The sequence below is a fragment of the Bacillus rossius genome, chromosome 3 (assembly GCF_032445375.1).
Source record: "Bacillus rossius redtenbacheri isolate Brsri chromosome 3, Brsri_v3, whole genome shotgun sequence".
In the NCBI taxonomy this organism is placed as follows: Eukaryota; Metazoa; Arthropoda; class Insecta; order Phasmatodea; family Bacillidae; genus Bacillus; species Bacillus rossius.
Window position 1 is genome coordinate 59,870,891 of NC_086332.1, and position 15,212 is coordinate 59,886,102.

Consider the following 15,212-nt stretch of genomic DNA (forward strand, 5'->3'; position numbering starts at 1 on the left):
TGATATTACCTATTGGACCTTCAGATTTATATTCAACTACAGAAACAAACCTTCCTTGTGCTTTAAATGAGTGAGAAAACAAGACACCTAACTCATGAGCCCATTGTATTGCATTTTTAGAACAGGCAGATACTTCGCAACTTTTCCTTATCACCAGATTCACACAATGAGCACCACAATGTACAAATAGTGCTAGCTGCCTCGTTTTAATTACCGATTGCACTCCATTATATATACCGCTCATATTGGCAGCCCCATCATACGTCTGTCCCCGGAGCATACTGACAGGTAGATTTAGTCTAGTTAATATGTCCAATATAGCAGATGCTATAGCCCTACCTATTGTGTCTGTTGTGCTGTAAAGTCCCAGAAAACTTTCATGTGGTTCAAGATCCGCGTCTACCCAACGAATGCAAATACTTGATTGCTCAATACCACTTATATCGCGGGTACCGTCGCAGATTACGGAAAATATTGGAAGTTCTTGTGAACGAACACTGTTGCAAATACACCTAAAAATTACATTTGCCATCATACTAAGCATCTCATTCTGAATTTCTCCAGAAGTAAACTTCTCTCTCTGTTTGTTAATCCACCCATTCAGATCAGGGACATCCTCTGATCGCAGATTTAATAAGCACTGTAGGTTTACACTGTCTGACACATGGCCCCTTATTGCCAAACCTTGCCTCCCTAAAAAACTAATAGAGCTCAATATTTTTTGAAGGCATTCTTTAGCTATTTTCTGTTCTTGTTGTTTAACAGAACTCAGTTGCATTTCGATAGGCTGACTTAACTGACGATAACTTAAAACAGCTTGCTTATGAGAATCAGATTTTTCGTGAGAGCTTGAAATCTTTCCAGAGTCTGGATTTAAATGGCAATATCGATTGCAGTAGAAACAAATAATACCGTTTCCGTTTTGTTCAATACTTAGCCATTTGAAGTCTTTAAACCACGAAATCTGCAGGGTTCGTCCTTTTAGGTTTTGAACAGGAAAGTTCTCTGGCAGTTGAAGTGGTTGATTTGGAAACAAATTCTTATCTGCATCATTTAAAGTAACACTAGAGCCAGCACTTTCAGGAACACGCACTGAAGTTCGTACTTCAACATTACTTTCATATTCATTTAATTGTGTAATTGTTGATTCTTCCTCACATTTACGCTTCTTAATTTTAATAACGAACTTATCCATGTTTATATATATATATATATATATTATATATATATATATATATAGAGAGAGAGAGAGAGAGAGAGTATATGTTTATGATTATTGGTGGTGAATCAATAACAATCAGTAACACGTTACGTTAAGGTGATCCACTGTGTTATTTATAAACACAAAATTATACTTATCATTAATCTTAATTTTTACTCCAATTCCAATGATAACGCAAACGATTACGAGGCTTTGCGTCGCCAAGTTTATTGGAACAACATGTCACGATCAATTCGAAAATTTGTCACGAGTTGTGACTTGTGTCAAAAGGCAAAAGCTTGATATATATATATATATATATATATATATATATATATATATATATATATAACACCTAAATTCGCGAGTAACTAAAACCACAACCACTCCTACAGTTGGAAGCTTCGGAACTGGCATATTGATGTGTGTGTAGGTGTGTGTATGAGCGGATTGAAGGGCGTCGGATCATGTTACTGGAACATACAGATAACGATAGCAGCATCTCATGTTCTTATTGGCTTTCAAAGTGCCGCCCGTCGAACATAATACTCCTGAGATAAGCAATTATTCTCCTACGTGTTAGGGTTTTTTCGAAGAACGCATTTCTAAGAAGAGAAGGAAAACTGACTTACTTTTTCAATCATATGCTTTGTGTGTAGATATTAGCTTGGTTGTACTTGAAAATATTGGAGAGGACGTGTCCCCCGCATCTCCCCCGCCAGAGACGCCCGTGTCTGAGGATCAACCTCGTTTTCTGGGTTGCTAGGACGGAGCTCAGCAACGATTGTGGAGGTCTTTCATACATAATAAATGGTACCGTCCCCCAGCAGTCTTAATGCCGAGACTGGGCCCAACACGGTGCCCTATACCTAGGAAGTTCTCATCATTGCACATTTTAGCTCTCATATATACTGGTTTAACTAGATACACAGGATTACGATAGTGATCAGCCATTCTTCTCTGGGAGACTTAATAGTCGTCAGGTATCTTAATCCCACACCTAAAGCACTGACTCCTGAAATTGAATGTGGATGTTGATAAACGTGATGATCGGTTGCTCTCAACCTTTTCACCCTCTTCTGGTACGCAGTTATTATTTGTTCATTAGTATAACTCCTACAGAATTTTACATAGACTTTCACTGAACTACTCCTTTCAAACTAAAGTATCTTACCATCCTTCCTCTTCCTACTTACTTCAGCCAAAGAATTCAAACCTTTTTTCACCACAACTGTAAGAGACCCATCACCCAACCCTCTCACCAAATAACATAATCATGATCCGATATTCAGTAACTTGTCAACAATTCTGACAGCACAAACTGTGCTGTAACACTGAGCAGAAGAAGCCGGGAAAGACGACAGAAGAGGTTTCCCCCTCCCGTCGACGGCCAACTGTCCTCTCCTCCCTCCCCCTCCGCGAGGACGACCACCAGGCGTCTATGCAAAAGAATGAGTTGAAGGACCATTCAGGGGTTCGACACACAATTTTTTCCTTAGCTTGGACTACTAGTTATAGTCCTATAATAATACCTTACAATTATAAATACCTTAATACAATAACTTATTTTTATAAAATATTATAATATAAGATTTTTTTACAATATTAGGAAATTGTGCAAAATTTAGGTCTACATTTTTAGACAAGTTTTCACATCATGGAATTAAATTTTTTAATATATATATTTTTTTTTGCAAAGTATGAGTCAACCATTAGGTTAACAGGCATCGTTCGTGCTTGAATTAAAGCTCAATAAATGTGCTACAACTTTACTCCTTAAGTTTTTCCTCTTAGAATCAGTATTTTCCCCAATATTTAGCTCAAAAGTTGAACCAAAACAAAAATTTTGACGTTTTATGAAAAAATATGACCGATTATTGAAGTGCTGTATCTCAGTAATTACTGGACATACGGAGCTGCGATTGAGCTCAAATTGTGTAAAATTTGGTTTTCTTTAAAAACTATACTGATTTTTTTTTTCGTTACCTACCACACATACTTTTACAATTATCAGCTAAAAACCAAAACAAGTCGAAAATTTAGCTTTTTTTGCGAATATCTCAAAACACACCATAACATTTTGTGGGATGACTCTAGATTCGGATGCAGCGCCTCAAAAACATAGGGAACGAGAATATAACTGACTACTGGATTGTTGCTATGAGAGGCCGTTTTTTGACACCGTTTGTGTGGGCTACAGGTACCAAGATGAAGACTGAAGTTTTCCAACCTGTAGTAGAGAGTAATTTTATAATTTCTAAGAGTATTATGGCTTGAATTAATTAATGTTTATATTTATTTACGTTTAATTTTATATTGGAATAAATTTATTTAAACACACAAAATTGAGTATAAACGCCAGGAACACCTGTTCACAGTACCAATATTACCCTCATTAATGTCATAGATAACATAAGAAAGCAGGCTATTGACAGGTGGGAGCTGACTATTCTAACGCTGCTTTGCCTTAGTAAATGATTTGATTCAGTAGAACAAAAATTTCTTACGAAATATTTCGATTCCGTGCAATTTCTCTCATAGTTATTGTACTTGGTCAGAATCCTATCTGAGCTATTGTTACCTTGTCGTCGTTGGTGACGAAGTATTCTCGTAGTCCCCAGTCATAGCAGGCGTCCCTCAGGGTTCAATTCTTGGCACGCTTCATTAATGGCTTACCTAAATATTTAAAGAATTGCAAATGCCACATATTTGTTGACGATGTACAGATATATCGTTATACTACAGCAAATTTATATTTATCAGCCCATTAGCAATGTTAATGATGATCTTGCTTATTTTTTTTAATGGACACAGGAAAATAAATTTATTTTGAATATTGATAAAATCAAGGTCATATTAATTCGTTCCTCTCTTATATCTAAAGCAACTCATATCAAACGCAGTAGCCTATCGCTTGAAAGAGATGACATTAAGTTCTCTAATGTTGTGAGAAACCTTGGAATTCTGATGAACTCAACCTTAACCTGGAAAGAGGAAAATAATGCAAATCAGCAAGAAAGAACATTTAGCACTTCATTGTTTACGAAGCTTAAAAAATCCTCTCCTCCCTAATCTTAAAACCATACTTGTCCATGCAATAATTATGCTTCAGTTTGATTTATGCTGTGTTTGTGTTACCTAATTTGACTGACAAACTAGCAAAACGACTGCAGAAGCTTCAAAAATGCTATGTAAGATTAATTTTCACCTTTCAACACTTTTATTCTTACTTATATGATGCGGCCAAGATCTCATCAGCCATATCTGAACAAAACATTTATATTTATATCATTTTATGAAAAAAGTTGCTATTTAGTTTTATAAATTATTCGAGATTTTGGATTGTATACACTTTCTTTAATAAGGTAATCATATATGCTTAAAATTATGCCAGTTACATTTATTTTACTTAATGTAGAGACGACCAACGAAGTTCTTTATATCTGTTACAATATCGCCTACTATAAATTCGCTGTCGACGAGATTAGGTACATCCTAAATAAGAAAAAGAGGTTTGAATAAAATTTTAACTACTGCATCTGCTGTGAATTATGTTATTATTAATCGTTTTCTCTTTACAACTTCAGAGAAGTGAGCTTCTTTTTGACATCAGTAGTCCTACAGAATGTGATTTTTTTTTATTTTTACTAGCTGCAATACCCGGCATTGCCCGGGCTTAACACAGGGTGTAGTTAGTAATAAATTGTCTTCTTAATTTGAATGTCAAGTGTGAAAATTAATTTATATCACTTTCAGATCCCGACAGACGTTGTTCTGCCAGTTTATAGTTATTTACCTGGTCTGTATGTAATATAGACTTTATAAATGAATATAGAAAAAAGCTGGAAAAAAAAGAGATTACTAATATTGAAAAGATTCCATTATCTAGCTAATGCTCGGCCTGCATTGCAATGCCTCATTCAGTTTTGTTTTGTAATATGTTTGAAGTAGTTCCACATATACAAATCATATATCCATCTCTCTATAAATATTTATCTCTATCTACATCTATATACATCTATGTATATCTCTATCTCTATTTATCTCTTTATATCAACATATATACTTCCCACTATCTCTATCTTAATATATATAAATCTCGTGTCACAATGTTTGTCCTCAATGGACTCCTAAACCACTTAACCGATTTCGATGAAAATTGGCATTTAGGTGTAATATTTTCCAACTTGAGAGATAGGATAGTTTTTATTTCGATTAATGGTCTTAATCTTATAATTTTAGAGTTTTCTAATGTGATGTATGTATGAGTTGGCAGAAAATCACCACGGCAACGGCTGTAGCATTGTTGATGCTTCATTCGTCTCCATGGCAACGACTATTTCATTGTTAGTGTAGTCCTCATCACTCATTAAATACAGACCACCAATTTTTAGATATATACAGGTAAATAACTATACACTGGTAGAACAAAGTCGGTCGGGATTTGAAAGTGATATAAATTATTCAATTTAAGAAGACAATTACTAACTACATCTGATTTCTAAAAAGGTCCCCTTCACCAAGTCAACTGATTTCGATGAAAATGGGCATTTATGTGTAATTTTTTCCAACTTGAGAGATAGGGTAGTTTTTATTTCGATCAATGGTCTTAAAAATTTATTATTAATAATAAACTGATCATCAATGTTGATTGGTGTTTAAGCCCGGGAAACAGTGGGCACTTCGTCTCCATGACAACGTTGCGTGCTCGAGAGTCGGGAAACCATCGGTGCTATTCGTTTTTTCTTCGGTACATTACAAAGCATTGTATTAAATTTTTGTCAAAATTAATTAATTTTCATTTTATTTCATTTATTATAACTGTAAATAAGAGATTTGGTCTCATTTCCCCCTCCCCCCCCCAATTAATACAACCGTGCGAAGCCGGATCGGGCAGCTAGTATCTTCTATATGTCTCTATATAGCTCTATACATCTATAGGTATATCTCTTTATCTAACCCATTTCATTCTCTATACCTCGCTCTATCTCAACTTATCTCTACGTCTCAATTTCGCTCTCTATATATATCACTCTATCTCTTGTCTCTCTTTCATATTTAAATAAATTGTGTCATGCATGCGCACTTATACAACAAAAACAGACAAAGTGCCACTATATAAAATGAAATAAACACATTTTTTGACACGATTCGTGCTCCAACTATTGAAAAATAGTTATACCGTCTCAGTAACCTTCATGGGCATGCACATAACAAATTACCAAAATTTCATCGCAATCGGATGAATGGTATAGGAACGCATACGGCACAAACAAACGAAAATTAAAGACATGACAAACGCATCAAACGATGGTGCGTTTAAAATTCAAGGCAACTCTATCTATTGACGAAGTTAAGAACAAAACTGTTATTAGCGCCTTTATTTTCTAGCCGCTGCGAGCTCTACTAAGCGGGCTGGTCTCACCAAGGAGAAGGATATGAATTTGCCAGACCTTACTATGTGTATGATCGTGTGTCTGACATAGAGAAATGACACTCACTTACTATTTGTAAGTCTATTACCTATGATTTTTTTTCTGTTATAAAATGAAATTATCACTTTTTCACTCCCTTAGGGATGGAATTTCATATTAATATGGGGTCTATGTGTTAATCCAGGTTATAAGCTAGCTGTAGGCCAAATTTCATTCAAATCCATTCAGTAGTTTTTACGTGAAAGAGTAACAAACATCCATCCATACTTACAAACGTTCGCGTTTATAATATTAGTAGGATAATATTATCCCCTTAATTGTGGCAAAATAAGTTACAATCACTAAACATTTTACGTGCTCAGAAATACGAGGCTAGTAAGTAAAGTAGTAGCAACGTAGCCCAGAAAGTCGCAGAACATCGAGCATGCGCAAAAAGGATATCGGAGCAGTGAGGTGGCGCTATTGTCGATGTGTAGAGTAGTTACATACAAACGTCGATCAAGTAGAGGGGCATTTGCTGTGTGGCGTTGAAGTGAACAGTGTCGTTTATATCGATATAAAGCATGTTTACAAAAAAGTGATCAGTGGTCGTGGATTAAAATCAAGGTTTCCTGTGGCAAAAATGCATCGCAATGTTATCAAGGATTATTTTAAGCCTGTGACGCGAATGCGTTACCGTATAGGACGGTTTCACGATGGGTCAAGGCGTTTCGGGCTGGTTGGACCGAGACTGCGGATTTTCACCGCTCTGGTCAGCCATCCATTCCTCAACATCGCGTTGACATCGTGAGTGGTCTCCTTTCCATAGACCGTCGATGGACTGTCCGGGAAATATCCGCTGAAGTTGGGCTCAGTCATCAAATGGTGTGGCAAATACTGAAGGAAAGACTTAACATGAGGAAAATTGTCTCTCGCTGGGTTCCACATCGACTCACTGACGTACCTAAATGGCACCGGTATGCACTGGCTGGTAGCCACCTCGACAGATACCGCAGTGACGGAGACGCATTTCTTCAATGTATTATCGCCATTGAAGAGACATGGGCTCAAGCCGGCGAGTCTGATAATAACAAACAACACCTTGCCAACGGTATCCTACGACTTCCTGACATCTGGCAAAAGGTACAAGACTGTGCTAGTGATTATATTGAAAGAATCTACTGTTTGTTTGCTTGTACATACATTAAAGTCTTTTTTGACGTGACGTCTAATAAATCGATGAACGCCGGCTGCACGCACGAAAAAGTGTCCCATTACGCACATTGTCCCGTTACGCTGTGTCCCGTTACGCTCATTGTACGCTTGCGCCGCATCTATCTCTCTTCCACTCGATTGGAACAACCATCGATTTGACTTTTACGAGGCACATTAAACTTGAAACACTCCCATTCGTTTCATACTTTTCCTATCATCGTCCTATCCTTAACAGAATAACCCAGATTGGAAGAAGTTAAATAGCAAACATGTATTAAAGTTATAGTTATAATAATCTCTTCGTTAAAGTAATAAACATATTTTAATTAATGAGTGCAAATAAAAGTAAATTTATCAATTAAATTGTAGATTTCATTTCACACCTTCTTTGTATCCATACAAAAAAAAAATGATAATTCAATAAAAATGATTCAATTTTATTCATAAAAGTATGTAATCATTTCATCAATGTTTTGTTATGACGTCACGTTAAACTATCGTCCTTAAACCGACTTTACAGACAACCAATTTTTTTTTCCAGGTATGTCGCAATTACTTTATTTAGACTACAACCCTCGTATTAGTAAGCATCGATCAAGTTACAGTCATTATGGTTTAAAGTTACGAATAATTTATTGATTAAAATAGGATTTTGAAAAAAAAAAATCTCAGTAAGTGCTACTAGGTACAGGACTGTTTCAATGTTTATTTTCTTTCTGACATGTGACTGTTATATACAAGAAATATTGAAAGAGTTCAGATGGAGCATGTGCTAGCGAAAGTGAAGTCAAAACGGGCCGATGCCAGGCAATGACCGGATCATTTCTCTTTTCAATATGGCGGTTGTAATACCCACTTAATGGTTTATGATAAACAAAAAAATTGGTGAAGCTAAAGCAGCCTCCTTCCTTGGCTGTAATTCGACTTTTTGCTCCAGCTAAAAGCAGCCGCCGTGGGGCCTGTCATATTGGTTCTTCATTGTCTTTGTTAATGCAATGGTAGACGAGGTTACTTCTTCCAAGGTCAGTATCCCCAAGAGATAAGACTTCCTGGTTGTTTAGTAGAAATGCAGTAATTTATTCTGCTTCATCGCATCGGGACAAGGTTATCTGAGATCGCTTTAATAACTGATCGAAATCAGTGCTCAGTGGTGGTAAATTGCGATTGTAAGGTGGAGTAGCTTCACACTGAGTTAACCAAAATACAGGTTAACAGATAGCAAATAGTTCACCCTACTTTACAACCTTCATTTTTGAATTGAGGTTGGCCACCCTTTCTGGCACAATCTCCCCTACATTTGTAATGCTGCGGATGATCAGGATCAATGGCGTCTCGTCAGGGCAAGCAAGGCAAGCAGTGCTTGCCCAGGCAGTTTCCAGACATTGTATTTTTTAAATAAATATTTTATTCAGAATAGTATTTTACTTTGGCTCGTGCAGTTAGGTGTATGTATTTTTTACACTATCTTCTTGGGACCCAATACTGTGCTCTGTGCGCTATAAGAAAAGAACTCGTTGAGACACAAAACATGCTGTTTTAGAAGCGTTGCTAGGTTTAGAAGCGCTGGTAGGACCGCTTTCAGCAGGAAGGCTGCCGCAGTAGTTTCCTTTCGGAAGGGGGGTGGCATGGTACAAAGGTTCGAGGAGGGGATTGGCTGTAAAAATACGTGGTAGAAGCTACGAAGGTAACGCTTTCTTGCCGAACTGAAGCGAACATGGCCGAAGCAGACGGTGGAATTCTTCCGCCGACTGCTTCGGCTATGTCCGCTACAGTTCGGCACGGGAGGTGGCGAGGTGGCGAGGTGGCGTTTCAGACACAGGGAAAACCCTGGGCACATTCATGCTCTAGTTATAGTCTAGATTTAAGAGTGAGGGGAGTTAGTCATGGCGCCAATCGTTGCCATGGCTGGCCAATCCCCTTCTAGCACATGATGCATGCGACCCTCTTCCTGCATGGCTAATCCCAGCATGACTAGGCGTATAGGCTTCGGCCTGAGACGCACCTAGGTCCCTCCCTAACCCGGACCCCGCCAAAATACACTTAATTTTAGTTAGGTTAGAAAAAAAATCGTGGCGTTTCAGGAATGGAATGATTGACGTGCCAGTTTCTTGGTACACGTACCAGTTACCAGAGTTTCTGATCATGTATGAAGATAATTTATTTTGTGTTGGTACGAAAAATACCAAGATTTAATTTTTACTATTCTAGTACATTTTTATGATGTTCTTTTCTTTATTTTAAGTACTTACTTTGCTATGTGTTGTCTATTTATATATTTTGAACCAGATATCGATGATACTACACTACCACTTAGTATATAAATAATTTATAGTAGGTATTTTATTATCAGAATAATGTACATAAGTCAGACATTATTATATTTCAAAAATAATATATAATTTAAAAAAAAGTCAATTTTTCTACCTATGGAATAGGCAATGTTCAGTTAAGAAAACTACTTAAATAGCACCCTTTTGTTACCTTGATTTCCATATTTTTTCCCCGGGGAGGGCCCCCCCCCCCCCCCCCCGGGTTCATGTTTTGTGGTGAACGGAGTTGTTGCTTCCCCTCATGTAAACCTCACGCCTCGCCACTGATCAGGATCATATCTGACTCGATGAAGTAGGTCATATTGTCCTAGTCTCCCTGTATTCAGGTTGTTATTATCTGCTCATTATTGGCCAGAAATAAAACAGTTTCATCAACTAGGCCTTCTACCTGCACTATGGCCACTTATAATTGCGTTTCCTCTTTCCCTCTGATTTGCATTTCTTGACCTTCCATCTCAAGAACTAATCTATATTGGTTCATGATGTAAATTCCCAAGTTACCTCATCAGTAATATCAGCAACAATAAGTGTTCACAACACTGTCCAAGTATCTATCATTACCTTCAAATCCAGCTGTCTCCAGTTGCTGTTTTCAGTTTGTATGGGAGTGGTGTCCTTCTCAACTGTTCCTGATTAACGATATCTGTTCGATCTATAGATGCTGATGAACCAGTCTCGACGGTAAGTAAGCACTGTTTACCCATCCATTTAGTAACCCATTATAGTTTCCTCTACAGAGTTAAGATACATGGAACACCCTAGAGGCTATCGCGTCCCGAAAAGCTGGCATGCGCTACTGCTCGTTTCCCTGTTGTTCTTCTTGCCTTTAGGTGTCGGGCAGTCCCACTGAATATGCCCGAGTTCCTGGCAGGCAAAGCACAGTGGGCGACCTCCTGTCCTCCTAAAGCCTTGAGTATTATTCAGCAGCTTCTTCAAAGCCCAGATGATATCTCCTTCGCTGGTGGGGGCATAAGTGTTTCCCTCGTGGTACTGTTCTAATCCTGTTTTGTCTTGATTTTGGTGTTCCTAGATGCATTTCGCACATATTCTATCTTTAGGGCATGAACCAGGGCAATGCCACTCTTCTTATGGTGGGCCAAACAAGGGTTTGCTGGAACTCTGCATCCTTGAGTCCATATATAAATACAGTAGTAGTTAGCTGCTGTCGGAATTCTGCAGGAGCCTTTGGGCAGGCAAGATTCACATGCCACTCGATGTCAGCCTCGAATTACTGAAGGGTTTCTGAGGATCGTTGATGACATATATTCAAAGCAGTCCTGCATACCTCGCCCATGTGTCGGTCGTCATACCTCAGTTCAAGAGCTTCCACTAATACAGCATAGTCCTTCTGTTCTAAAACTGGTAAAGTCCGGGGCAGGAGAGAACTTCGCGAAGCCAAGACTCATCCTCACTCCATCATTTACTTCTGCAGCTGCCTCAAACTGGCGCCTGTATAGGTATTGCCCACGACGATTGGTCATCAAACGTGGGTGGCTGTTGGAAGCATCTTCCATCATAACTTTCCCTTGACACACCCTTTCTTCTGATTTGCAGAAGCTGTCGATTTTTTAACCAACCGATGGCACTCCTCAGTTACAGCTTTTACACCATCTGCTTCAACAAACAGCCTAGCACTACTCACTAGTCTGTCTCACACAACACATTCCCGATTGTTTCAGTCCCCGATGCACCAATCTTCACACACAAAGCCCATCGCTCGGCATTCAATTTTGCTCACTGAGAGGTCACTCCCCTATTCACTTCACTGCCCTCACAGGTTAGTCTATCCATTTATATATCCGCCCAGTCCTAACCTGGAAAGGTCTTGTAGCCATCCAAAGTGTTGCGTCATCAGAATTCCAGATTATACATTTGAAGCTCCGAGAACAATGGCTAGAGAAAGAAAGGGGGTAGTGGGACAACACTGCTAATAGAATTAGGCATGAAGCGATAATGGAGGAATGGGCGCTACATGTGTCACGCACCACCCACAGGCAGGCGAGTGTACTGGTTGGCCAGCTTCTTCACCAGAGTACTTGTAACAATTATACAAGCACGCATATATAAATATTTTCACCCCCTTTTGTTTACTGTAAAAATCCCAGGATTTCACAAAAAGGAATATCAACCAAATTTTTATATTAAATATTTTGGCATATTTTGAGATGCCTAATGTCGGCGTAAAAGGTATTTTCCGATTAATTTTTCTGTCACATGAAAATATTCCAGAAAAATATGTTTTCCTCACTTTTCTAGGTATTCCTTGACCATTTTAATTTCCCCCACTTTTTTTTTTTTTTTTGCTATAGGCCCTACCTGTAGCAACACTGTGTAATGATATTTCCTGTCACCAGATATGGACCATGCATCATGATTTCTAAAGCACAAAATTTTTCAGGATGTTTAAAAGTATATATATTAATTTTATTATTTATATATTTATTGAAAGGAAAACTTTAATCTTAAAATCACAATTATTATAACTTTTTCTGCACATATTTTTACATGAAAAATAACTAGATATAACCTCACAAAGCCACTTTAATTAATAATAAAAATAATATTTAGGAATTGTTATATTTCAATGTTGACAAAGTATAAAATGTATTATTATTATAGTTTTACATTTTTTCTAATGAAAAGATTTGACGTGTAATGAAAAATTTTTAAAACATTTTTTTTTTCCTTCTTCTTTCCAACCAGTAGGAAAAACCAAATAAAAATATCTTATCATTTCATGTTTCTCAAAAAACTTATGGTCAAACATATTGTACAAAAATTTATAAATTTTATTGCTGTATGAATTATATAATCATCCACTTTCAAAAAGTAAAATAAATGTGCAAGACCTGAACCTACACTTATTGCACAGCAACTAACAATTCTAAACAGCTTCACCATTGTAATGGTTGATTATCAAGAATACCATTTATAAATTTTTTTTGCATATAAAAATACATTTTTCATTAAATTAAGAAAATGAAATATGCTGTTTCTACTTGTTTTAAAGGAAAGTGCAGGGTGATAAAATATCTCAGAAATATAAACAAAGCTGTTGCTGTGCTTTACTACAGTGGCTGGAAGGTTTTAATTTCAGCATTTATTGTACTACACTGTCTTGTTTTCATTTCAGTACAGTGTGGTGATAGACCACCTATGAAATCAGTCTTGTTTGTGGTGGACTTGGTACAGAGTTCTTCATGAATATTATAAGAAAAAAAATAGGAAATATATGCGATGCTTAAGATATATGTTGTGCCTTTCAGTTGCCTGGTTTTAGGTAGAAAAGAATGACAGCATTAATTATATTTTGAACAGCAATTCTTTTATTTTTAACATTTTCTTTAAGAATTCTTTAAAGTAAAATTCTGTTTACCTATAGCACTGAACTTTGATAACTACTATTTGTTACTGTCACTCCTTGTTTAACCTGGTTTAATATTTTTTTACACAAACATTCAAATATTATTCACTTTTTATACCACAATAAAAGAACATTGGAGAAAATTATTTAAGGTTCTGAGCAGTCCATTCAAGCTGGCCTTCTCTAGGCAGTTAAATTCGTACTAGGTTTGTGTGCATGCTCGTAGCTTTCACTTTTTAACCTTGTGTGGGCGGGTGGATGGTAGAAGCAGTATCTGCTGTTCCACGAGTCCAGACTGGAGAGTTCTCTCTCTTTCTCCCCCCCCCCCCCCTCCTCCACCGAGTGAAAATTCCTTAAAAAAATCTATCTTTGTGGTTCCATCCCCTTCCCCCCCACCAAGCAGAAATGAAATTCTTTGTATGATCCTGCTTCAAAACCACATTTGTCATTTCACAGATATCATTCTGTGGGTTTGATAGTAAACTGTTAACACACACTCTCTCTCTCTCTCTCTCTCTCTCTCTCTCTCTCTCTCTCTCTATATATATATATATATATATATATATATATAAATACATACATACACACACATACATATATACATAAATTTATATATATAATTTTTTGGACTAAAGTTGGAAGAATATTTGCGATTGTCATGTACCTAAGTTCAATACTTTGAAATTTGTTTATGCAAACTTCACCTTAACTTTTAAAATTTCTGATGGTTGCATAGTTTTTCTAATGACCAATGCTTATTTTTTCCGAGGACGACACCAAGATTTTCAGTTAAGGCAGATTTGGTCAATTGGCTATTACTGGTTTAGGTCATTCAAGCAAATGTACTTCTGGAATTGAGAGATGTTAAATAATGCTAGAATGCATTTTCAGGAAAGAAAAAAAAAGAGAGGGAGAAAGAGACAGATCAAGATTCACATGCATTTGGCTTACAAGTTAGGTGGCACTAAGTATTTGCACATTTTTAATGTTGAAAATGGAAAACTTGTAGTAGCAGATCCTGCACGAATGAGCAGTATGTTCACAATACTTGCACGTTCACATACACAATGAAACAGTGGTGTCTTGTTACACCTTATTTAGATTAGGTAACTCATATTTTAGGGTTACATTTAGAAGTGAATGAAAAGAAATTTTTTTTAGCAATATAGTACCTATTAAAAGAAAGACGTGGACATGTGCAAATTTATCAAATAAGTAAATAAACAGAAATTATTTTAAACGAGTGCTTTTAATATTGTCATGAATAATTTTTCATTGTAATTTTGTTTGTCATAATAATGTGTTTGATATAAAGTCTTGCGAAAGAAAACACCCTCTGAATGTATGTACACGTTTGGATCTGAAATGTAACTTGAAATATGTATATTTTGAGCACGTATTGACACTGAATATTAAATTATTTAAAATATTTAAATGTCTGGCTCAGAATAATATCTAGCCCTAAATAAAATTGGCTAATTTCCAACCCTAAGGGCCGTTTTCACCAACGCCTCCTAAACACACCCTCAGCAAAGGATTGCTTAAGTTTAGGCGTTCCTTAAAGTCAATTCTCACGAAATTGGTTTTCACCATCGTCACATTCACTTATGTAGGGGTTGCTTAGTTAGGGACTGGCTTGCCATAGAGCGAGGGTTCGTACAGATATAAGTACTAATAGTTTTCAGGTT